Here is an 8,820-nt window from a genome sequence, read left to right as displayed (position 1 = left end):
ACACAAATAATATATGTGTGGGAGAGTGATTTGTGGAGACACTAGTGTGTTTTGTTCTATTTCTCCCCCCTCTTTTCAAGAAAGTAGTCAGGCCATTGTGTGCTCATGCTTTACAAGGGCCTTTGAGGAGTGGGAGTAATTTCCCTTCAAACTGGGAGGGCACAGAGCCTGAGAGTCAGTCAGGAGTAGGATGTGCAGCCCCTTCCTTTCTGGAACAGCCTGTGAGGTAGGCAACACCTGGAGGAGCTAGAGGAGAACCACGGTGCACTCAGGGAGGGAAGAACCCACCGTCCAAATGACCAGCTCCCAGGAGGGCCCCAGGCCAGGGCAGTGGGTAGAAATGTCAAGGAATATTCCAGATCCCCTCGAGTCTTTCTGCTCCCCACTGGGTCCAGCCCTTGTTTGGCTGAGGGGCTGCTGTTGCTTTGAGGCTCAGAGGGACTGTTGGCATGTAAAGGGAAGACAAGCAAAAAGGGGCGGAAAGGAACTGGCGTTTCTGGAGCCTACTATCTACTCTTGGGTCCTCATAAGAGCCCCATGTGCCAGCATCAATAGCCCACCTTTGGGAGGGTTGCTGGCTGGCCATGATGGACAGGAGGTCTGGTGAAGGGACAGCTACCAGGGAATAGAGGCTGAGGAGAAATCGCACAAGTCACCCTGTTAAAAACTCCACAGGTGCAGAATAAACAGATCTGAGGAACAAAATAGCTTTTGACAGCAGACATTTCAAATCAGAGGAAAGGGTAGACCCTTCAGTAAATGGCATGAGAGTAGTGAGCAAATTATTTGGATCAAAATAAAGTTATATCTATACCTCACACAATACACAAGATAAAAGTACAGACAGATTAAATAACTAAATACAAAAATGAAACTATACAACTATCAGAAGGAAACACAGAAGAGTATGTTATAATCTTGGGGTGGGAAAAGTTTCCAAACACAAAGTCCAGAAGCCATAAAGGTAAACACTAAGGTATTACCATATAATAATGGAAAACATCTGTAAACACACAAACAAAAAAATTAAAGAAAGTTGAAAGACACATATGAGCTCAGAAAAATAGTTGCAATGTATTTAACATCAAATAAAATCAAGAAAACACAGAGTGCCAGTAGCACTCCTGCAAACATGGTGAACATTCCTAAAACTCACTGGACTTTCTGTAAGAAGTGTGGGAAGCACCAGCCCCACAGAGTGACACAGGATACATTTCCCTGTATGCCTAGGGAAAGCCATGTTATGACAGGAAGCAGAGGGGCTACAGTGGGGAGACTCAGCCACTTTTCCAGAAAAAGGCTAAAACTACAAAGAAGATTGTGTGAAGGCTTGAGTGCGTGGAGCCCAACTGCAGATCTAAGAGAATGCTGGCTATTAGGAGATACAAGCATTTTGAACTGGGAGGAGGTAAGAAGAGAAAGGGTCAAGCGACCCAGTTCCAAGTGTCATCTTTTGTTTTATTATGAAGACAATAAAATCTTGAGTTTATGTTAAAAAAAAAAAAAAGAATACATAAAGAGAGTCCAGGTATGGTGGCTCATGCCTGTAATCTCAGCACTTTGGGAGGCTGAGGCAAGAGAATTGCTTGAGGCCAGGAGTTCAAGACCAGCCTAGGCAACATAGCGAGATACTGTCTCTACAAAAAGTTTAAAAGTTAGCCAGGCTAGCTACTTGGGAGGCTGAGGTGGGAGGATTGCTTGAGCACAAGAGTTTGAGGCTGAGGTCAGTTAAGATGGCACTACTGTACCCCAGCCTGAGTGAAAGAGTGAGCTTCTGTCTCAAAAAGAAAAAAAAAAAAAAAGAATATACAAAGAGAGGCAGGAGTGGGGAGGGGTCTGGGTTATGTGGCTAACCCTCCCATTAGAAATAACAGAAATTCTAGCTAAAATAAATCTTAGCCGTGTGTGTGTGTGTGTGTGTATGTGTCTGTGTATGTGTCTGTGTGTGTGTATGATGCATACAAGTTTAGAGTGTTTTAACCTTCTTGATAAATTGAGATTTTTATAGTTTGAAATGACTCTAAAAAATCCCTCTTTATCTCTAGTATTTATTTTTGTCTGTTTGTTTAAGAGATGGGGCTCTCACTTTGTTGCCCAGGCTGGTCTTGAACACTTGGCCTCAAGGTATCCTCCTACCTCAGCCTCCCAAGTAGCTAGAATTACAGGTATGAGTCACCATGCTCAGTCCTATCTGTAGTGTTTGTTCAACTGTATAACGTTATTTTATATGTGCGTATGTATATATATATATACACACACACACATATAAAATAACATACAGTTGAACAAATTTTATACTTAATAGTCAAACATTGAAACCCTTTCCCCTGAGATTGGGAATGAGACAAAGTTGACCACCTTTACCCACCATTGTACTGGAGGTCTTAGCCATTGTAATAAGGCAAGAAAAATAAATTAAGGTCACAGGCTGGGCACGGTGGCTCACGCCTGTAATCCCAGCACTTTGAGAGGCCGGGGCGGGAGAATCACGAGGTCAGGAGATCGAGACCATCCTCACTAACAGGGTGAAACCCCATCTCCACTAAAAATACAAAAAAATTAGCTGGGCGTGGTGGCAGGCACCTATAGGCCCAGCTACTCGGGAGGCTGAGGCAGGAGAATGGTGTGAACTCGGGAGGCGGAGCTTGCAGTGAGCCGAGATTGCACCACTGGACTCCAGCCTGGGCAACAGAGTGAGACTCTGTCTCAAAAAAAAAAAAAAAAAAAAGGTTATAAGGGTTAAAAATAAGTAAAATTGACATCATTCACAGATACATAAATGTGTATAAAAAAGGTTCAGGCTAGGTGCAGTGGCTCATGCCTGTAATCCCAGCAATTTCTGAGGCCAAGGCAGGAGGATCACTTGAGGCCAGGAGTTCAAGACATAGCAAGACCCCACCTCCACAAAAACTTTTTTTAAAAAGATCCAAAAGAATCTATATATAAATTATTGGAATTACTCTAACAAAAGATGGTCAAGAAAACTATGAAAAATAACCAATTTGTAATTTAATTTGTGTAATATTCAGAGAAATTAACTGTCAAAAGAAATGGAGGAATATACCATGAACTGAGGGCTCTATACTACAGAGATGTCAATTCTCTTCAAATTAATTACTAGTTTCACCGTAATTTCAATCATAACCCCAGAAAATTTTTATGGAAACTGATAAGCTGATTCAAAAATTCATATAGAACCACAAAAGATGAAAATTCACCAAGGCAATCTTGAAGAAAAACAAAGTCAGAGAACTTACACTACCAGAACTCAAGATATTATAAATATACAGAAATAAAGATAGTGAGATTTTGGCACAAGGAAGGACAAATAGAATAATGGAAAGAATACAAGGTCCAGAAACAGATGATATCCACAAGGACACAAGATTTATGATGGAGGAGGCATGCACAGCATTGGGTAAAGGAGGTTTTTCAATGCATGATGCTGACCTAGTTGGGTATCCATACAGAAAGAAATGAATCATGATCCTCCTCCCCAAGATACACAAAAATCAGTTTCTGATAGATTGTTGATCTAAATGTGAAAGATAAAATGATAGAATTCTAAAAGATAGCATAAGAGAGTATCCCCAAGACTGAAATAGGAGAAACTTTTCTTAAGAAACAAAAGCCTTACTTACAGAGAAAAAGATTGATAAATTGGACTGTATTGAAATTAAAAAAAAAACAAAAAAACCCTGTTCAACAAAACACATCCTTAGGAGAGATAAAATTCAAACCATAGAGAGGAAAATATATTTGCACATATCTGAAATACGCGCATATCTGAGAAAGGGCTTATGTTTAGAATGTATAAACAAACTCCTACAACTCAGTAAGAAAAAGACAGACAACTGAAAGAAAAGCTAGGCTGGCTACTTAAACAAGCAAATGGCCAATACAAGTTCCTCAACTTTGTTAGTCACCAGAACAAGGCTGAGTAAAAGCACAGTGGGAGTTCTTCCTCTTCCCTTCCCTCACAATTTGGCCTACAGGCCATGGGGTAAGGTGGGGCCAGGCAGCACATGTGGGGTGTCAGAATCCAGGTGGTGTGGGGAGGGATTCCACTTTGGATCTGAGGGAGGACAGGAGGGCATTCCACACAGAATAGGAGCTACATAGGCCCAGTATGGGGCTACGATGTCAGAACTGAGCTCTGATGTGCCTTTCTCCATGAGCAGAGGGGCTGAATGTGGGAGATGGAGGGTGGAGGAAAGGTTCAGAGCCATCTAGAGATGGCAATTCAGAGGAAATGGGAGGGCAGATAATCTCACTCCTCACAGTGAGGCAGAGTTTCCAAGCTGGTTTTGTCACTCCTCTGTTGGGCCCCTTTGGGTAATATATTTGACTAACCTTGGCTTTAGTTTCTTTTTTTTTTTTTTTTTTTGACAGAGTCTCACTCTGTTGCCCAGGCTGGAGTGCACTGGTGTGATCTTGGCTCACTGCAACCTCTGCCTCCCAGGTTCGAGTGATTCTCCTGCCTCAGCCTCTCGAGTAGCTGCAACTACAGGCACCTGCCACCATGCCTGGCTAATTTTTGTATTTTTAATAGAGACAGGGTTTTGCCATGTTGACCAGGCTGGTCTTGAACTCCTGACCTCAGGTGATACGCCTGCCTCAGCCTCCCAAATTGCTGGGATTACAGGTGTGAGCCACCACACCCAGCCTGGGTTTGGTTTCTTTATCTGTAAAAACGGGGATAGTTTAGCTGGGCACAGTGATGCTGTAGTCCCAGCTACTTGAGAGGCTGAGATGGGAGGATCTCTTGAGCCTAAGAATCGCAGGTCAGTCTGGGCAACATAGCAAGACCCCATCTGAGAAAAAAAAAATTAGTGGCTGAGCACAGTGGCTCACTCCAGCAATCCCAGAACTTTGGGAGGCTAAGGTGGGAAGACTGCTTGAGCCCAGGAGTTTGAAACCAGCCTGGGAAACACAGAGAGACCACAATCTCTGCATTAAAAGAAAATTAGCTGGGTATAGTGGCACTCACCTGTTGTCCCAGCTACTTGGGAGGGTGAGGTGGGAGGATCACTTGATCCCGGAAGTGGAGGCTGCAGACTGCAGTGAGCTGTGATTGTGCTACTATACTCCAGCCTGGGTCACAGAGTGAGACCCTGTCTCAAAAAAAAAAAAAAAGAAAAAAAAAAGAAAAGAAAAAAAGAAAAAGAAAAAGAAAAAATTAGGAAAATTTTCCCTGACTCCCCATAGATTTTTTTAAAGGATGAAATGAGATATTATATGTGAAAGCATCTAGTACTTGTGACATAGTACATGCTTACTAAGTGTTTCCACTTCACTTCTGCCTAAAACTCAGTTCAGTTCTTGACTTCCAGATACCTAACTGTGATAAGAGATGCAGCCAGAGGTACCTTAAGGATAACAATACCCCCCTCCATCCTGATACCTGATGTACTAAAGTCAGAAATTTTTTAAAGCCTTGTTCTTCCTTCAGTTTTAAGTTCAGTATACTGATGAACTATCGGTCACATTTCACAGTTTACTTTAAAAATAAACGGGCTTCCAAATTAACCTGCTTACATGGTTTGGCTGTGTCCCCACCCAAATCTCATCTCGTATTCCCACCTGTTGTGGGATGGACCCGGTTGGAGGTAATTGAATCACGGGCGCAGGTCCTTCCTGTGCTGTTCTCGTGATATCGAATAAGTCTCACGAGATCTGATGGTTTTAAAAAGAGGAGTTCCCTTGCACAAGCTCTCTCTCTTTGCCTGCTCCCATCCATGTAGGATGTGACTTGCTCTTCCTTGCCTTCCACCATGATTGTGAGGCTTCCCCAGCCACATGGAACTGTAACTCCAATTAAACCTCTTTCTCTTGTAAATTGCCCAGTCTAGGGTATGTCTTCATCAGCAGTGTGAAAACAGACTAATATATCTACCTTGGAAAGGCCTTGTGATCCATGGTGACATCTTGTCCCTAAGGTAAGAATCTTACCATGAGTTCCTCAAATTGTTGATGTACTGATTAACGTGTAACCCTCTAACACTGGGAAGAACGCTGATTTATTTCTGAATCATCAAGCTTTACTGATTGTCTTGCATGTAGACATTTTAGCCTGTATGTTGCAATAGGTATCCAATAATTGTAACCTCTGTATTTTACCCTCCAATGAAACAGGAAACAACTCCTGTATGAGTCGTCCCCTCCCTTCTCTTAAACTTTCCTATAAAAGCCTTCTACCTTGTAACAGACTGGAACATTCCTAAAATTGTTAGTGTGTTTCCTAAGTGGATTCTCACATTTGGCTTCAAATAAACCTTGATCAAATTAGTTCTGCCTCAACAGCCTTAATTTCAGTCAATAGTACAAGCCTCTGTTTTTCTATTTAATCACTACTTTAAAGGTAACCTTTGGAAAATGTTTAGACTGTTTACAAATGTAATTAATTGAACATATTTTAACTGCATTTATAAAGGTAATATTCTCCATTTTCTTTCTAAATACTCTATACATAAGAAAAAAATCTTCCCATATACTTAACTCTTTTAAACCTAATAAATTAAATTTATGGAATATCATTAATATAAAGTTCTTATAGATGTTGTAACACTGCACATACATTTAGCAACATTTCAATTTAAAATCTTAAGCTTATATGAAATACCATTTTAAATTGGAGTTATACAATTCTTACACTAATAGACCAAATACTTTTAAATGTTACAAGCATATAAAACATGAAATATACAAAAATTTCCCCCATCACACAAATATTCTTACTAAGGTTTTGCTTCTTTGAAACCTCTCTATACCCATTGTATTAGTCTGTTTTCATGCTGCTAATAAAGACATATCCAAGACTGGGTAATTTATAAAGGAAAGAGTTTTAATTGACTCATAGTTCAACAAGGCTGGGGAAGCCTCAGGAAACTTACAATCATGGCAGAAGGGGAAGCAAACATGCCCTACTTCATATGGCACCAGGGGAGAGAAGAATCAGTGCCCAGTGAAAGGGGAAGCCCCTTATAAAACCAGCAGATCTCCTGAGAACTAAATCATTATCAGAACAGGATGGGGGAAACCACTCTCATGATTCAATGATCTCCACCTGGTCCCTCCCACAACACATGGGGATTATGGGAACTGAAATTCAAGTTGAGATTTGGGTAGGGACACAGCCAAACCCTATTACCCTTTTCCCTCCCTCCCTCCCTCCCTCCCTTCCTTCCTTTTTCTTCAGAGTCTCTCTGTCACCTAGGCTGGAGTGCAGTGGTGAAATATTGGCTCACTGCAACCTCTGCCTCCCAGGGTTAAGCTATCCTCCCACCTCAGCCTCCTGAGTAGCTGGTGGGACTACAGGCGTACGACACCACACCCAGCTGATTGTTTTGTATTTTTAGTGGAGATGGGGTTTCACCATGTTGTCCAGGCTGTCCATAACCATTTTTTAAGTGAGTTATAAATGGGGTTCATAGGTCATACCCCTCTCCTGAGGAAGACAATCATCATCTCAGATAACCAAGGTTGCCTATGCAGTAAGGAAGAAGTCAGTCATCATTCTGGGTAACTAAATGTACCTAAGACCAGAGACATCAGCTGAGAGTGAGACCTGGAGTCTCAGGCATCTGGAGTAGTTATCTCATTGCCAACTAAGCTTACATGGTGAGTCAAAAGACCCAGAATACCCAACACAATATTGAAGGAAAATAAAGTCAGAGGACTAACACTATCTGACTTCTAGACTTACTATAAAGTAATGAAGACAGTGAAAGAACTGGTGAAAGAACAGATAAATAGATCACTGTAACAGAATACAGAGTCTAGAAATAGACCCAAATAAATATAGTGAAGCAAAGGTAGACTTTTTTTTCTTTTTTTGAGACAGAGTCTCGCTCTCTCACCCAGGCTGGAGTGCAGTGGCACGATCTTGGTTCACTGGAACCTTTGCCTTCTGGGTTCAAGTGATTCTCATGCCTCAGCATAGCTGGGACTACAGGCCCGCAAATATGCCTGGCTAATTTTTGTATTTTTAGTAGAGATGGGGTTTCACCATGTTGGCTAGGCTGGTCTCAAACTCCTGACCTCAGGTGATCTGCCCGCCTTGGCTTCCCAAAGTGCTGGGATTACAGGTGTGAGCCACCACACCTAGCCAAAAGGTAGTCTTTTCAACAAATGATACAGGTACAACTGGACATCCATGTGCAAAAACATAAATCTAGATACAGACTTTGCACCCTTCTAACTGAAAATGGATCATAGACTTCAATGTAAAATTCAAAACTATAAAACTCCTAAAAGATAACACAGGGTAAAACCTAGATGACCTTGGGTGTAGCGACCTTTTGATACAACACCAAAGGCATAATTCATGAAAGAAATAATTGATAAACTATAATTAACAAAATTTTTTTTAGCAGTAATAGAACGATGAGTGTATTTCATTGAAATTTAAAACTTCTGCTCTGCAAAAGACAATGTCAACAAGGAGAAGACAATGGCCAGGTGCAGTGGCTCATGCCTTTAATCCTAGCACTTTGGAAGGCACAGGCGGGTGGATCACTTGAGGCCAGGAGTTTGAGACCAGCCTGGTTAACATGGTGAAAACCCGTCTCTACTGAAAATGGAAAAATTAGCTGGGTGCAGTGGTGCACACCTGTAATCCCAGCTACTTGAGAGGCTGATGCACAAGAATCATTTGAAACCAGGAGGTGGAGGTTGCAGCGAGCCGAAATTGCGCCACTGTACTCCAGCTTGGGCGACAGAGCGAGACTCTGTCTCAAAAAATATATAAATAAATAAGATTTTAAAAGGATGAGAAGACAAGCCACTTCTCGGGAGAAGATATTAGCGAAAGACACATCT

This window comes from Papio anubis, chromosome 4, assembly GCF_008728515.1.
Source record: "Papio anubis isolate 15944 chromosome 4, Panubis1.0, whole genome shotgun sequence".
NCBI classification, from domain to species: domain Eukaryota; kingdom Metazoa; phylum Chordata; class Mammalia; order Primates; family Cercopithecidae; genus Papio; species Papio anubis.
The sequence above is the reverse complement of the archived record's forward strand: the minus strand, read 5'-3'. Positions refer to the sequence as shown.